The sequence below is a fragment of the Marmota marmota genome, unplaced genomic scaffold (genome assembly GCF_001458135.2).
Source record: "Marmota marmota marmota unplaced genomic scaffold, marMar, whole genome shotgun sequence".
Lineage (NCBI taxonomy): Eukaryota > Metazoa > Chordata > Mammalia > Rodentia > Sciuridae > Marmota > Marmota marmota.
In genome coordinates this window covers 9,035,065-9,053,628 of record NW_026000000.1, presented here as the reverse complement: position 1 = coordinate 9,053,628, position 18,564 = coordinate 9,035,065, and the positions used below count along the sequence as shown (strand labels likewise).

The following is an 18,564-nucleotide window of genomic DNA, read 5'->3' as shown; positions in this document are numbered from 1 at the left end:
GAAAATCATGCCTTTGCTAGTTGTTTACTATCACTGGGAATTTTCTAGCCCTGGGAGTGAAAGCAAGGCCTCAAGTTTTAAAGCATCAGAATATGGAAAATGAAATACAATTAATACAGGGAATGAGTCCCTGAAGAAGCTTTTTGAAAACGCATTCTCCACTCCCCTCATTCCCCCAGGGAAGAACAACTGCCTCTGTAAATCAGAGCTGCTGATGTGCATGTTAGGAAAGGGGGTACTGAACACCCCTGCTTGGCATGTTGCACCTCACATCCCCACTGCTGATTCTGCTGATGCCAACATCGCCTCTAATACCTCAAGTCCCAGTCTGTGTGCTTAATTTCAGGCTCCAAGCCATTTCTAGACCAAAGTCTTCCCCTATCCTCCTACATATTATACATTTACTCCAATTTCTCCTTTACCTGTAACACCTTCTTCCTCAAATCCAACTACTTTTCAAGGCCCCACTAAAATGCTGTTTCTGGAAACCTTTCTCAGGAACTCTCCCCCTGGATGTATCCTGTCATCAGTTTTTGCTCCCTCCTGGCACCCTCAACCCACCTTCAGCCATATCCATTTCTTCTGTTGGTGAGTGAGCTCCTAGACCAAATGATGTTGCTTGCCCCCTGAGTAATTGTGTGCTTGCTACTGTGCAATTCATTACTCCTGGGCAACAAATTTTGGTGGGAACAGAAGCCTCTGGGAAATGTGATGTCTTATGCTGGTGTTGTCCACAGCATATTACAGGGAATGCATGCTTCCTGGGATACAGACAGGCATCATGCAGAATGAACAAGCCTGACTTTGTATTTATGAAGTTACAGGTTTGCCAAATGCAAAACTTCTCAGTTTTAGATGCCAGGGAGCTTTTAGTAAAGATAAGACTCTTTGGGGAGCAAAGGGAAATTTGAAGTTTTATTATTATTTTGGTAATTTACTTACCCTTTTTTCTGAATTAAGGGACTTATGGTTTTGAAAATTATAAATATAGTCTGAGAGAGATACTTTCAGGAGTCTGTGAGGCCTACAGCATCCTACAAGACCATGACCTATTTCAGGGATATGCAGTCATCCCAAATCTCCAATTAAGGTGCTCTGCAAAACTAATATGTCCCATCTGCTCCTTCTCTTTGGTAACCCCTGGGATATAAGCTAAGCCAACCCTTCTCCCTCTCCCTGGTTCTAGCCAGCTGCTAATCAGCTGTGGTTTCCTGAATGTAGCAAGTTGTTTCTCACTCCTAACATTTTTCACATTGCTGACTGCTTTCTTATATATATATATATATATATATATATATATATATATATATACTTTATATATATATATGCTTTATATATAAATACACATATAAAATACGCAAATCACCTAACTTCACAGTATATTTAATATATACACATGTACATATATATGAAGCTTGATATTTTCTTTTTATTAGGTATGATAAGTCATCTAGAGATGACTTCAAGCCCTTCCAAGAAAGGGTTTTTGTAAAGGGCCAGATAGAGATTCTCACAATGTGAAGAATGTCCTACACATGAGCCGAGATTTGAAGTGGTTATCAACACTTCTGCCAGGAGGAATGCTCAGCATTCCACACACTATGCCACAGCAAAATGTATATTTATCCAAATTTGTCTTGTTGGACCTAGGGCTGCCAGAATAAAAGATGGCTTCTCTAGAATCAGATGAGCAAAGGGATTTGGGAAAGTAAGGAAGGGAACACTGGTTCAGTTGCTATTATGTGCCTCGTTCTATGCTGAGTCTTCTATTCATATGGGTGCATCCACTCTTGACAAGTTCCCTGTTTCACGGCTGGATGCCCATCCAAGTGGCCTGTCCTTTCTTTTTCATGTGACCTCTCAGTATGAATTACTATAGTAGAAACTTTTTTAGAGCATGGTAATGGCTTCCAGAAAGCAGAAGCTTCCAGTCTTCCTAAGAGCCAGGTCTAGCACTGGCTCAGAATCATCACTTTAGTCAGTTTATTGATTGGGGAACATCAAAGATCTGGCACTTATTCAAGGGCATGAAAAACTCTATGTCTCAAAAGCAAGCAGTGTTCATGCATCAGGAGGGGAGGAATTAATGATAGCCATCTCTGGAGACCATCTTCTACCTACACTGGTGGTTCTATATTGGGAAAAGGGCTCCTAGGAGATGTTCTGCTCACTATGAGGCAGTGAAGACACCTGTGGGTCATAGACAGGAAGCACATTACACATACCTGGGCCAGGTACATGTGCTGACAGACTCATAAGAACAAGAGGATTCAGCACTGAATTCCAGGACAAACTTACACTTGCTTACAGTAAACCCAAAGGTCCCAATTCCAGGGTGGCCAAAGAGAGAGAACCAAGCCCTTTTTGTGTGATAGGTTTTAAATAGTACTGGGTTACAGCAGCCAGCCAGCTAGTTAAGGAGGAGTGTGGGGACATGTGGCCATAGCTGTGTCTCACATTTGCTGGTAAGGTTGACTGGGGTGTATGACTGTAGCACTCCAAACTTCACTTTCCAAGCTTTCCCAAACAGAGCTTCAAGGAGAAAACACCTCCTGGTTGTTCTCATTCCCAAATGGCTATGTTTTATGATGTGTTAAGTTTGGGGGAAGAAAAGAATTCCTCCAGCTGTGGAGTTCTTCCAGCTGAAGGCGTTCCAGTTTGGTGATTTATGACCTGCTGAGTGCCAGCAGTGGCTCAGCTCACCAGAGGGCCTGTGAGGGGCCTGCTACGGCACCGCATCGGTACTGTGGGGGCCACAGCCATGGAGGCCTTCCAGTTTGAGATGTCCCCTTTGAGCTGGTGGCCTGCTGTGTTCAGTCACCATGAGAGATATGATCCACTGGGAGGTTTCAGAGAAAGTCTGGGTACCCAGAGTTTCCTGGGCAGTAACTTTGTAAGTAGGGCCAGTCTGAGCAGGGCCTGTGTGTCTTGTTCATCAGCTGCCAGACCTACATGTGGGGCAGCTTCCCCAGCTTCCTTCAACAGGAGGCAGGCAGCTTCAACTTCCTGGTTCTGTGATGGTCAGCCATGCCAGCCTGTTGAGCAGAATTGCCTTCTGAAGAAGATCACGTACAATGCCTGCTGCGTGAGTAAGCAATGTAGTGGAGAATAAACGAGGTAGGCAGGGCTGTGGCAGGAAGGCCCTTTAGAGTTGATCAGAATGACCCAGCTGAGGCCTGATCAAAGGGCCTCCTCCTTCCTTCTTGTTAGTGCATATTCCACCCTCTGAAAACTCAACTGCATACTCCCTTCACCTTGGAGGATGCCCATAACTGGTCCCCTCTTGACTGGGGAGGGTGAGAACAAGGAGAGCTCTGAGGCAGTCTGAGATTTCCAGTCCCCACTGTTTGTGTCACAGTCTAGAAGCCATATGGTCAGCAAGTGGTGCCAGCAGATAAACAACAGGTACACACAGTAAGGGTCAGGTAGCCATGTTCCTGCCCGTGATAACAAGTTCCTGTCATTTTAATTCCAACTCCAGGTAAAAAAAAATGACCCCATCAAGGACACTTTGATTTACACACACACACCACATACCCACAGCCCTCCCCCTCACCCATTCTCAGGGGAAACCTAAGCCCCAAAGGGACAGCCTAGTCTCTGAGCATCAGGAAGAAAAAATGAAGAATGTCAACCACCCTGGTTCTGGCTGGCCTCAGAGAAAAGCCTTCTAGGCTGTATTACATAGGCCCTGAGCCCCATCTCCAAGCAAAGACCAACAAACCTCTTTTGAAAGTTCAAAGAGATGATGGTTGGGAAAATTTTGGAGTGGGGATATGATCCTGAAACCCCTTCCCTTCTTTTGCGGGAAGCACAAACCCTCCTGCCTCATGAGGCTGGTACTGCTCTCCCTGACAGGTCATGCAAGGACAAGCATGCCACCAGGAGGATGAGCTTACTTCACTACCCATTCTCATCACATTTCTTTCTTTTTTTTTTTTTTTAAAGAGAGAGAGAGAGAGAATTTTAGTGTTTTTATTTTTTATTTTTTTTTAGTTTTTTTTTGGTGGACACAACATCTTTGTATGTGGTGCTGAGGATCGAACCCGGGTCGCACGCATGCCAGGCGGGCGCGCTACCGCTTGAGCCACATCCCTAGCCCCCACATTTCTTATTTTCTGTTTTTTTTTTTATATTGGGGTATTTAACCCAGGGGTACTTTATTACTGAGCTACATCCCTAATCCTTTTTTATTTTTTATTTTGAGACAGGATCTCAGTTGCTAAGGGTGACCTCTAATTTGCAATCTTCCTGCCTTAAACTCCCTAGTTGCTGCAATTATAGGCATGTGTCACCATGCTCAGATTCATAATATTTATTTATTCACTTATTTAACAAACATTTCTGGGGGCCAGAAAATGCACTGGGTACTTAAAATACAAAATGAATATGGCAAAGTTTGAAATACATTTGATTCAAGGTTAATATCAGAGGTAAACTTTAAAATTATCAACCAAACAGTAAAATTGTGGTACCTCACACCTTCCATGAGGGGTTGGATTTTTTTTGTAAGAGAAAATTCTCCATGGTTAATTAGAGAATAACAGTTTTGAGGGGAGAAAATAACCTGCTCTTTGCTTAGTCCCTTGCTGGCTTCCCCTCATCTGAAAAACTGTGGACTGGAAAGAAACTTATACAGGTATGCCTGAATTATGATGGTGTCACATCCCAATAAACCCAACAAAAGTTGAAATGTCCTAAGTTACAAATGCATTTAATACACCTGAACTACCAAACATCTAGCTCAGTGTAGCTCACATTAAATGTGCTCAGAACACTTGTATTAGCCTACAATTATACAAAATCATCTAACACAAGCCTACTATATAATAAAGTGTTGAATATCTCAGGTAATTTATTGAGCATTGTACTGAAAGTGAAAAAAATTACCAGTACTTTTCCACCAATGTAAAGTTGAAAAATTTTAAGTCCAACCATGTAAGTCAGGAACTGTGTGTATATGACCAAGAAAAAGGCAAATGATAGTGGATCCCAGCAATAAGGCTCCCACCCCCACCCCCAGTGTCTATACCTTTCCTTCTATACCTAAGACTTTCTCCTAACAAGAATGTTTTCTAAATGAATCACCTCTTATTCTTATTAATGTCTATGAAAGGATGAATAGCCACTTGTATTTCAGGAAATTCCCCTGATCCTATTTCCTGTTATGGGAGGAGCTCACTTACAAATCATACCTGCTACAGAAGACCCTGCTACAGTGAAGGGGCAAGGCCACAATAAAAGCATGCCAGGTCAAATGCCAATTTCTTAGCAGTACTAGGAAAGGGCAGGTAGCAACATTTTCATCAACTATGAGCTACACATGGGATGGTCCCATAAGGGTTACAATGGATCAGCGGTAAAGAATGAAATTATGTCATTTGCCAGTAAATGGATGGAACTGGAGACTATCGTGCTAAGTGACATAAGCCAATCCCCAAAACCCAAAGGCTGAATGTTCTCTCTGATATGCGGATGCTGACAAACAATAAGGGTGGAAGTGTTGGAAGACAGAGGAATAGAAGTTCATTGTAATAGACAAAGGGGAAGTCAGGGCAGGGAGAGGAGGTGGGGGTGGGGATAGGAAAGACAGTAGAATGAATCAGACTTAACTTTCCTATGTGCATGTATGAATACACAACCAGTGAAACTCATCATGTACAGCTGCAAAAATAGGATCCTAATTAGAATAAGTTATTCACCATGTATGTATAATATGTCAAAATACACTCTACTGTCATCTGTATCTAAAAAGAACAGATTTTTAAAAGATTATAATGGAGCTGAAAAATTCCTATCTCCTAGTATTTTTACTATACATTTTCTATTTTAGATGCACAAATACTTACATTGGTATTACAGTAGATCACAGTATGCAGTATAGTAACATGCTATATAGATTTGCAGCCTAGGGGCAATAGACTATACCATATAGGCTACACCATCTGGGTTTCTATATGTAACCTTTCTTAATTGTAGCATTATAATTATACATATTAGTGGGATTTGTTATGCCATATTTGTATATATACACAATTTGCTCAGTCTCCTTCTCTAGTACTTTCCCTTTCCCTCTCTTCCCTCCCCAATCTACTCACTTTTCTGTCCTGATTTCCTTCCTATTATTATTTTAAATAGTGCACTATTATTATTTTGTATATAAGTGGAATTATTTGTGGCCTATTTGTACATGTACAGCATAATTTGGCAGATTTTGTTATCAGATACTTCCGATGATCTCCCCTCCTCCCTCCTTCTGAATCCCCTTCCCTCTACTTTATTGGTCTCCCTTCTATTTTACTCAGATCCCCCTTTGTTTTTATTCCTCCCCTTTTTAAAAATCATTTTTGGTATACATAACTTTTGTTGTTCTCACAATGATGAAATCTCCATGTTTAAGCAACACATCATTGTATGAAGATACTATTTTGATTCAATGATCATCACTTTCACTCCTTATTTTTCCTTTAGTTTCTTGTTTCAGGTTGTTCCCTGACAACATTGGGTTGTCCCTGGACAGATTTCAAGGTGAACATGGCTGAGTTTCTGCTTACCTTTTATCATTGGGCACCTTCTCCAGCTTCCTGAGATAGTACAGAGGGCTTTAAGATACTTGAGCCATTACACACAGAGGGCAGCATCCTGGAGTTAATGTACACTTTGAATTATTTTTAACCAGTAAATTTTTTGCCTATCAGCAGAAGGATCTAAAATAAGAATTCCAAAATTCAGAATGATTGGCTTAATAGATTTCCCCAACTCCTTCTTCAAACAACAACATGAAACAAAAAGTCACCCCTTCCATTATGCATTATGGATAGTGTGCCTCTCTTTAAAAATGGCCTGAGAGAATGGGACTCAAGGTGCCATTCCATCAGTCAAATGTTATCTATTTAACCATTCTGGTTGTCACTGCATAATGAAAATTCAAATGTGTCTCTATTTAATGCACAAAAAAAAAAAAGAAAGCTCTTTGGGGCATCTCTATGACAATGTTTACTCAATTTATTCTTGGCCCTTGGGGTGGTACTCAGTTTTTCTGAAAGCAAAGGTGGATTCGTGGTAGCCTGTAGGAAAAGAAATAGTGAAAATACACTATTTGGATTCATTCACTCAGTTAAAACTACAAATTAATTGAAACCAAGGAAAGCAATATTGCTGAGGATGCGTTTATAGACAACAGCAAAATTCAAGCTGACTTGGGTTGGGGTATAGCTTGGTGATAGAGTGCTTGCCTTGCATGCACCAGGCACTGGGTTCCATTCCAGAACTAGAAAAAGAAAATCAAAGCTGCCTGCTGACTAGCCCTCAGCCCAAACTCAACACCACCCTTCAGCATAGCTGACAGAGTGAAAGGCTGCCTTTTAAAGGAACAAAGCTATTCGAGGAAGCCAGTCAAAGATACTAGAAGAAACAGATTAAATATAGATAGATAAAGAATATTTACTAGATGGAAATTATGGTTCCACAAAACAAGACCTAAAGAAGAAAGATGCCCTCAGCAAAGGATTATGGTATAACAAAAGGTATTTAAAAGTAAATTTAAATCCTTAATAAAATATTAGCACACTGCATTCAAAAACACATGAAAAAGATAATACACCATGATCAAGTGGGTTTCATTTTAGGGACGCAAGGTTGGTTCAACATACGCAAATCAATGAATGTAATTCATCACTTAAACAAAATTAAGAACAAAAATCACACGATCATTTCATAAAAGACCTCTGATAAAATCCAACACACATGCATGTTAAAAATGCTGGAGTAGTGGAGAGTGAAGGAACTTACCTCAACATTATAAAGGCCATTTATGACAAACCCAAAGCTAACATCATACTAAGTGGAGAAAAATTAAAAGCATTTCCTCTAAATTCAGGAACAAGACAAGAATGTCCACTCTCACCACTCCTACCCAAAATAGTCCTCAAAACATTAGCCAAAGCCATCAGGCAAGAAAAGGAAATCAAAAGGATACAAATAAGAAAAGAATAAGTCAAACTATCTGTTTGTCAACTATGATCCTTTATCTAGGAGACGCAAAGTACTCCACCAAAAGACTTTTAGAAAGCTTATAAATTAGTTTAGCGAAGTACCAGGATATAATATCAACACCCAGAAATCAGTAGCTTTCCTATACTACAACAGTGATTCAGCCAAGAAAGCAATCAGCAAAACCATCCCATTCACAGTAACCTAAAAAAAAATAAATATTTTGTAATTAATCTAACCAAGGAAATAAAAGAGCTATACAATGAAAATTATAGAACATTAAAGAAAGAAATAGAAGACAACCCTAGAAGATGGAAAAATATCCCATGTTATTGGATAGGCAGAATTAATAGTGTCAAAATAGCCATACTACAAAAAGCAATATACAGATTCAATGCAATCCCCATCAAAATACCAACGATTCTTCACAGAATTAGAAAAAGTTTTTTTTAAATTCATTTAGAAGGATAAGAGACCCAAAATAGCCAAAGCAATACTAAGCAAGAAAAGTGAAGCAGGAGGCATCACGATACCTGATCTGAAATTATACTACAGATTTATAGTAACAAAAAGAGCATGGTATTGGCATCAAAATAGACATGAAAACTAATGGGACAGAATAGAATACACAGAGACAAATCCACATATCTATAACCATATCTGATATTTGACAAAGTTACCAAAAATGTATGTTGGAGAAAAGGGACCCTTTTAAACAAATGGTGCTGTATAAACTGGATTGCTGTATGTATAAAAATGAAATTAGATCCTCTTGCCCTGCACAAACCTCAAATTGAAATGGATCAGAGACTTAGAAATTACACCAGAAACCTTGTAATTGCTAGAAAAAAACATAGGATTAACACTCATCATATAGTTGAGGGCACCAAATTCCTTTACAAGGCCCCCTAAAGCACAAGAAATAAAACCAAGAATCAATAAGTCAGATGCCATTAAACTGAAACGCTTCTGCACAGCCAAGAAACAATTAAGAGCATGAAGAGAGAGCCACAGAATGGGAGAAAATCTTAGCCAACTACTTCTCCAATATGGGATTAATATCCAGAATATACAAAAACTTAACACCAAAAAGTAACCTAATATGATCAATAAATGGGCAAAAGAGCTAAATAAACTTCTCAAAAGAAGAAACACAAATGGCCAACAAATATATAAAAAATATTCAACATCTCTAGCAACAGGAAAATGAAAATCAAAACTACATTGATTTCATCTCACTCCAATCAAAATGGCAATGATCAAGAACATGAACAATATATGCTGGTGAGGTTGTGGGGGGAAAGTAACACTTGTACCTTGTTGGTGGGACTGCAAACTAGTACAAATACTCTGGAACGCAGGGTAGAAATTCCTCAGAAAACTAGAAATGAAACCACCATATGACCCAGCTATCCCACCCTTGGTATTTTCCCCAAAGATCTAAAACTGGCATACTATAGCAAAATAGTTTCCTCAATGTGGAGAGCAGAAAAATTCACAATTGCGAAATTATGGGATCAACCCAGATGTCTATCAATAGATTAATAGATTAAGAAACTGTAGACCCTACATCTAATAAAAAAAAAAGTAGGCCCTAATCTCCATCATGTGGGATTAGGACCCAACTTCCTTAATAAGACTCTTGTGGCACAAGAATTAAAATAAAGAATCAATAAATGGGATGGACTCAAATCAAAAAGTTTCTTCTCAGCAAAAGAAACAATCTGTGAGGCGAATAGACAACCTACATCTTAGGAGCAAATCTTTACCCCAGATAAAGCACTAATCACTAGCGTATATAAAGAACTCAAAAAGCTAGAGGCAAAAACACAAATAACTCAATCAATAAATGGGCCAAGGACCTGAAGAGACACCTCTCAGAAGATGATGTACAATCAACAAACACATGAAAATGTTCATCATCTCTAGCAATTAGAGAAATGCAAATCAAAACCACTCTAAGATTTCATCTCATTCCATTCAGAATGGCAGCTATTATAAAAACAAACAACAATAAGTGTTGGTGAGGATGTGGGGGAAAAGGTATACTCATACATTGCTGGTGGGACTATAAATTGGTACAGCCAATATGGAAAGCCAATATGGAAAGTATGGAGATTTCTTAGAAAATTGGGAATGGAATCACCATTTGACCCAGCTATCCCTCTCCTCGGTCTATTCCCAAAGGACTTAAAAACAGCATACTACAGGATTATAGCCACTTCAATGTTTATAGCAGCACAGTTCACAATAGCTAAATTGTGGAACCAAACTAGATGCCCTTCAATAGATGAATGGATAAAAAAATGTGGCATTTATACACAATGGAATATTACTCAGCAATAAAAGAGAATAAAATCATGGCATTTGCAGGTTAATGGATGGAGTTAGAGAAGATAACGCTAAGTGAAGTTAGCCAATCCCAAAAAACCATATGCCGAAGTTTTCTTTGATATAAGGAAGCTGATTCATAGAGGGATAGGGAGGGGGAGCATGGGAGGAATAGATGAACTCTAGATAGGGCAGAGGGGTGGGAGGGTAAAGGAGGGGGGCACGAGGTAATTAATGATGGATGCAATGATCATTATTATCCAAAGTATATGTATGAGGACACGAATTGGTGTGAGTATACTATGTATACAACCAGAGATATGAAAATTTGAGCTCTATTTATGTAACAAGAATTGTAATGCATTCTGCTGTTTTAAATAATTATACATAAATAAATAAATAATAAATAAATAAATAAAAGAAACTGTCACACACACACACACACACACACACAAACAATGGAGTTCTAGTCAGCCATAAAAAAGAATTATGGCATTTGCCAGCAAATGGATAGAAATGGAGAATATGATGCTAAGTGAAATTAGTTGAACTCAGAAACTCAAAGGTTGCATTTTTTTCAAATGTTGAAGCTAGAGTAAAATAAAGGAAAGTGGGAGGAAGAATAAGATAACATAAAAAGCCCATCAAATACAAATTAATAGATGATCAAAAGGAAGTCTAGTAGAATAGAGGAAGAAGAATGGGATAGGAGAGGAAATAGGAGAGAAAATGGGTTATCATGAATTTAAATAGATTTCCATGCATGTAAGAATTTGATGGGATTAATCCAACTACTATGTATAACTATAAAGCTCTAAATTTTTAAAAAGTGAGTTGACAGATTTGGGGAGAAAATTTTATTTCTTAATGCCTCTGATGGAGCTCTTTTGTCTTCCAGCTGATTTAGTCATTCATGGTTAAACTAGTCAATGAAATGTGCTCCCTGTTTGAGAATTGTTTTAACTAGAAACATTACAAAAGAGCACTCAATTTTAAGAGAAAGTAAGTAAAATATTGTCTGTACAATCCTCCAAGTGAGGAAAGAATGACATCTGAATCTTATACAGAGCCAAAACATCATACATGTAAACAACTTGAAAGCACAGCCTGGAAAAACTACTGAAGGATGAACTCGAATCAATCAGGTTTTGTATAACACAATTTCTATTTACCAGCTACTGAGACAAAATCAAGTTTGTCACTACATTGTGCTCATAAGCTATTTAATTAACTCATCCTTATTCCTAATCTTATAATTTTGAATCAGTGGCCTAGAGTAATGGCACTTTCTCTCTACAAGTTCTTCTCCTCTAGGGTCCTCTGGTGTTAATATACTAATAGCACTCTGCAACTTCAAGAAAACCATGTGGAATGTATATTTCTCAAACTCCTATGATCATAGAACACTTCTCTTATTGACTATCTCATGGACCTGGGTCTCTAAAATGAGCCTTAGTATTAGCTGTTGAGCATCAGGTGCTCATGTCATAAACCACTATGCTAGGAATGAGATTCCATAACAGTGACATTATATGACAAGGAAGTAGCTATCATTTCTCCATTCATCTAATATTTACAGAGGACCCCTATTTTAGCCATCATGCTAGTTAACAGAGAATCAAAGCAGAATAAAGCACAGGTGAACTATTGAAGAGCTCATGGGAGAGTCAAATCAATAATTATGCAATGTCATGTTTGCTGCAGTAGGTGTACAAATGAATCGTGGTAAGACTTTAGGGGTAAGTGAAAAAATTAGTGATGCATCCCAAATTTGTACATATTTCATAACTGTATTCACATTTGAACGCAGGGGGCTTATGATTGGAATGTGACATGTTACCACCTGCCCTGCTTAGAAGACACATGTGTCATTGGGTAAGTAAAGTAGTGCCAAGAGATATATCCCTGCATGAACGCCCATGGAGCTGGGTGCAGTGATGCATTCCTGTAATCCCAGTTACTCAGCACTGGGGATGTAGCTCAGTGGTAAAGTGCCCCTGGGTTCAATCCCCAATAAAAAAAAAAAAGTGAGAACATTAAAAGCACTGTCCTTTGTGACTTTCCAGGAGTAGGAAGTCACAGTATAGCTGTTTACAATGGGTTATAACCTGATCAACCCAGTGTAAGTTAAAAATATCATTGAGTTGAAGATGCATTGGATATACGTAATCTACTGAACATCCTAGCTTAGCGGTATAGTACACCGTAGATGGCTCTTTACCTCTTGATCCTGGGGCTGACTGAGAATTGTGGCTTGATGCTCCTGCAAAGCATCTTAAGAAAAGATCATACAGAATTTTTCTAATCTCTAGAAATGATCCAGATTCAAAATTCATGATTTATACTGAATATGTATTGCTTTTGCATTATCATGAAAAAAAATCCCTTACTAAATCATCGTAAGCTCGAGACACAACCTTCTCATGCAGGAGCTTCCCAACCCCCACGATTGTTAGGATCTCCAAACCCATGTCCCAATGTTACCCAGCCATTCTGAAGTTCCCTCTTGTCTTCTCAAGGCAGCTTCTCTCTTGACAGATGAGTCTCTGGAGTTTTCACACTCTGGTTCCTAGGTAGGACACCCCTGGCTGTAGGTGCAGCTCCTGTCCTGGCCTCAACGCAACAAAACCTGTGCTATTCTTCATTACAGTAATGAGTGGGAGTTTCTTTTCTTCTCGCTAAAAACTATGAAGAAGGCTGGGGGATAGTTCAATGGTAGAGTACTTGCCTAGCATGTGCAAGGAATGGGTTCCATCCCCAGGACCTCTAAAACAAAACAAAAAACATAAAGAACCCCAGCAGTCTCATATCCTTAGACTATCTGTTCATATTTTACTTGTTTTACACCTTAGTATCCTATCTACTCTTCCTTAACATATTTTTCTTGGAAGTATAGATCCAGAAAAAAAAAAAAAACATGAGCAACGCTGCTTAACACTGGGCCTGCCTTTAAAGTCTTTATTCATGGCCCTTAGCTCTGTCAGGAGCGTTGGTATTCTCTTCACCACTTGGAGCAGTCTCCCCAACAGAACTTGACCTGAGATGTTAGCTGGTGGCCACTGTGCTCAAATGTCAGGCCTAGTAGGGTGCTACTTGGTTCTGGAGATGGCAGTACCAGGAGGCTTAGGCATTGTCTTCTCAGAGAGACCCCTGGAAGTCTCATCAAAACAAGCTGCTCCTACAATTCACACTCTACAGCCTGGGTAGGTCCCAACATGGCTCCATTCTCAGTGGCAGTTAGTTTGGACAGTCACTAAGGGAACCCACACCAATTTGCTTTGTAAGGCCAGTAGTGCTTTAGACTCTGAGAATGCCGTATCTCTCAGAATGCCGTGGCCCTTTGTTGCTAATTGCTTTAATGTTGTGCTTCAGATAGGCAGAATTCCTGGTGAATAAATACTTCAACACTAGTACAGCACATTTTTTATTAGTGCATTATAGTTATACATAAGAATGGGTTCATTGTGACATGTTCAAAGATGCATGGAATATAATTTGCCCCATTTCAATATCCAGTTCCTTTCAAAAAATTAAGAATGGCTAACACATTTGATTAGAATTTTTTCTGCATTGTTGAGTTTTCCAGAGGGAGCAATTTTGGCAACAATATTCTCTGAGCTCTTCAATTTGCACCCTTTGTACAACAAGGTCAGTTTTGCTAGATAAAAAATTCTTGGCTCACAAAATTTTTCTTTGTAAATATATATATTATTCTATTTTTTTGTCTTAAAGTATTTAACATCAAAAAATCTGTTAATAATTTATTTTCCTCGTATTCTTTTTGAAGAAATGCCTGAAGTACTTTTTTCTTCAAACTTCAATAACTCTACTAGAGAATAAGTATTAGCCATACTAATTTAACTCTTAGGGACATACTATATCAATATGCAATTTTAAATTACTTCAGGAATATTCTTTGAATTATTAAAAATTGTTCTAGAATTACTATTTGTTCTGAACACTTGCTTTGATTTTCTTTAAAAATTCTATTATATACTTTGCCTATTTTTGATGCTTATACCCTAAACTCCTATAAGTTCCTCCTCCTAAGGTGTTTCATCAGTTATTGAATTTGTTTTCCCTCTGTAATTTTCATTTCAAAATTTTTTGTTTTTAATTCTTTCTCATCATCCCATTTTGAATTTTTCTAATTTTGATTGCTGTTCTTTCATGTCTTACAATTGACTTTCCTAATGTATTTAAATGTACTTTGAAATAATAGGTTATAGTTTATCTATTTTTTGAGTGTCATCTTTTTGGTGTAACTTCAATGTGCACAGAGATGCTATAAAGTTCCCTAAATTTTAATTTTTTCTTGTAGTAACTTGTATGGGATTTGAGTATACTTTTCTATTGCTCATTTTTTGTAAACTTGAGGCCGGTTTCAGCAACTTAGCAAGATCCTGGCTTAAAATAAAAAAATAAAAAGAACTGGGGGTGTTGCTCAGTGGTTAAGCACACCTGGGTGCAATCCCTAACCATATATATGTATATGTATAATCTCCTGGACTTTTAATGCATTTATTGTTCATGAAGAATGTAAGCATCAATTGGTCAATTATTGTTATGTTTAATTTTACGTCTTTTATATATTTTGTACAATATATGTATTTTATGTATCCCTGTTGCTCAAACATAGTTTCCTATTGAAGATATAGAGCAGGGTTTGGCAAATTTTCTCTTTAGTGAGTCAGGTGGTTAAGTATTTTAGGTTTTCTGGGATATATTATCCCTGACAATGCAATGAACTCAGCCACTGCTGTAACAGAACACAAAAACAGCCAGAAACAAATGTCAGCAAATGGGCATTAAACTTTACCAAAAAGGGTGTTTTTCAAGATGGCAGAATAGAGGAAGTTGCTTTCCTGGCTGCTCTGTGGCATGAAACCAAGAAAGCAGATAAGTAGCTTCTCAGCAAGATGGGTGAAAAAAAAACAAAAAAGGGACTTTATTGGGAATTAGTACCAGACATTCAAAGCAGATCCGGGACACAGGAGATTGGATGTAATAAAATAAGGAAGAAATCCCTAGTGCCACCATGGTGGCAGGCAGAGTAGTCCCCCATGCAAAATGGAGGGATAAGGGAATTAATGGAACCCATATTTTTGGGAGGCCTGAGGCATGTCTGGGTACTAAGAGATCAGAGATCAAAGACATGGCTCCACTAAACTGAAAGGTGTTTTGCACAGTATCCTTGTGTGGGATACTCTCCCCCTGGAGAGTACAAGGGAAGGAACCATTCTGCAGCCTCTGCATGGGGTCCAGCTGCTGGGCGGAGCTGATTCCTGGCAAACCAAAACTTAGCCAGAAATACAGCCCTGGCAAACCCACACCAAACATAGAGTGTGCCTAAGTGACCAGGAGAAAATCAAACACAGAGAGCGGTTTACACAGGGGAATACAGATCTTGGAAACCCACTTGGTTTTCTCCCTCCCCCTCCAATCCAGCCACTTGCATGACCAACTGGAAGAGACAGGCCCTGTTGGGAACTTGAAAGGGCAGGGGCAGGAGTGATTAAGTTCAGAGACTGAACCCAAGAACCACAAAGACCACAAAACATAGGGTCTGCAGGTGTCAGAGGGAACTAAGAATTAGCTCTTCCACTGCACAAGTGGAACCAAGGTGAGATCCTTAGGGTGGAGTCTCCTAAATGTGGACCAGCAACTGCTAAGCCCTGGAGGTGCGCTGATTTAAAATCTTCAGACCAACAGCCATTCAATGAGGAACCTGGAGCATACCGAAGCCTAAATCCTGCCTCCAGGAGCTCCATCTACAGGATTTCCACTCACAGAACATACCAGTGACCCCACCCTGAGGTTGGGGCTGATATCACACTCCAGTCCACCCAACCTACACTGCTGAGGAGGGGAGTCAAGAATATTTTGAACTCCAACAGAAACAATTCTTCAACTTTCATTGAGATCTCTTTTTTTTTCCCCTTTTAATTTTTTTTTCTTTTCTCTGTTTAATTGTAACCTAAATGGTTTTTGGACACTTATACATATTCATATTTGTTTCTTTTTTTCTCATTTCTAGCATTTTTCATGAATCAGTATTTTGAGGACTAGAATGTTTATTAGTATATATCAGTTTTGTTTTGTATTCTTTTTTCGTTTTTACTATACATATTTTTTATTTCACTTGATTCCTAGATTCTCTCTTTTCTTTTGTTAACAGCCAATCTTTATTGTTCTTTCTTTCACTCTTCCTTTAACTTTTTACTTCTATTTTCTCTCCTCCTGCCTCATAATCATACATCACTTCTGTTCTTTCCCTGTTCACTATTCGAAATTGTAAACCCTTTTGCAAATGTGCAGTTTTTATGATGCGCAATAACTGATCTCATCATTTCTGTTTATTGTGACAATTAACATTACAGATATCGAGTGCTGCAGGTCCCACTTAGCCACTTTGTCCACTGTCACCTCCATGTCTGCAACTGCCACCACTCGCCAACATCTCAGACCAGCAGTAGCTGCAGCTCTTACCACTGAAGGGGCTCAGCCTGACAGACAAGAAGAATACCCCCCCAGCCCTCAGTGGGACCTGAATCCTAATCAGTAAGACTGCAAGGAGTATCTTCTAGGAGCCCATGGAGCTGAAAACTAAAGTACCGCACCCAGCATGGAGGATGAACCACTATACTGAGAGAGAACCCTCACTGCTTTGTCTTCTTTCCTATCAGATACCATGATATTTGGCAGATTTCTAAGAAGGCTGAAGGTTCCTTTTTGACAGAAGAGGTGGTAGCTATTTCCAAGGACATTCTATACTAGGAAGCCCTGAAATCTGAGGTATGATATTTTATGTCTCATAATTATGAATTTCTTTGCAGCAAGTGATGGCATAATAAATGAAAATTTGGTGGAGTGATTAAGCCAGGAAGTTCAAATTACAGAAGTTCACTGTTTCTATGACTTCCAAATTGCCATGGAAAACTACATTGTGAAATGTATAGTCTCCTTATTGACACTTAAAGATTTCAAAGAAAGGGAATTTCTCTTCAATGCCATTGAAACAATACCTTATGTAAAGAAGAAAGTAAATTAGGTCTTGCATTGGATTGGGGACAAAGAAGCTACCTACAGAGAATGTGTTGTAGCCTTTGCCGCTGTGGAAGGAAACTTCTTCTATGTTTCTTTTGAATCAATATTCTAGTTCAAGAAATGGGGATTGATGCCTGGCCTAAGTTTCCAGTGAACTTATTAGCAGAGATGAGGGTTTACTTTGTGACTCTGCCTGCCTGATGTTCAAACACCTGCTACACAAACCATTGGAGCAGAGAGTAAAAGAAATATTTATCAATGCTGTCAGCTTAGAACAGGAGTTCCTCATGGAGGCCTTGCCTGTGAAGTTCACTGGGATGAACTGCACTTTGATGAAGCAGTATATTGAATTCGTGGCAGACAGGCTTATGATGAAGCTGGGCTTTAGCAAGGTTTTCAGAGTAGAAAATCCATCTGACTTTATGGAGAATATTTCACAGAAGACAAGATTAACTTCTTTGAGAAGAAAGTAGGTGAGTATCAGAGGATGGGAGAGATGTCAAATCCAACAGGGAATTCTTTTACCTTGGATGCTGATTTCTAAATGAACAGAAGATGGGATCTTATTTTGCTGATTTTTTCCTCCCTTATTACCCCCACAAAAAAATCGGCTAAAATGAATTCAACACTTTACCATCATGTATATCTAAAAAAATAATTTTAAATTTCTAAAAAATACTTTTAAAAAAAGGCAGCAGCTCAGATATGGCTAAGAAGTCATAGTGTGCTAACTACAGAGTGACTAACAGATGTACAGAAAGATTAATTTTAAATAGTTATCATGTATCTTGACTTCTTATGAATTTTCCAATTTTTGCAGTAGTCTATTATTATTATGTTAACAAATAAACAAATGATCATTTTGGTCTATTTTTTCAATATTTATCCCAATCATTCCTCTTTTGTACCATTACTGCATTGGTAAAATAACTTTGGAGCAATCCTCAGCTATAGTGCTAACAGGAGCTACTGTTTTGTTAAACGGAAGGCTGTATTTTTGTACCCTCAAATCTGATGTTGTGGTTGGTTTCTAAAACATGTGCTTCATCGTGTTTTATTTTTTAGTACAGGGGGAACTGAGCCATATCTCCAGTTGTTTTTTCATGTTTTATTTTGAGATAGGGTCTCACTAAGTTGCTTAGGTCCCATCTAAACTACTGAGGCTGACCTCCTACCCCAGCCTTCTGAGTTACA

The 18,564-nt window shown here is 38.7% G+C and overlaps 1 pseudogene; it reads left to right on the top strand.

Moving 5' to 3' along the window:
* The window catches only part of LOC107153431, a 54,864-nt pseudogene extending 36,950 nt beyond the window's left edge, over nt 1-17,914 (top strand).
* Nucleotides 17,915-18,564: the final 650 nt, after the last annotated feature.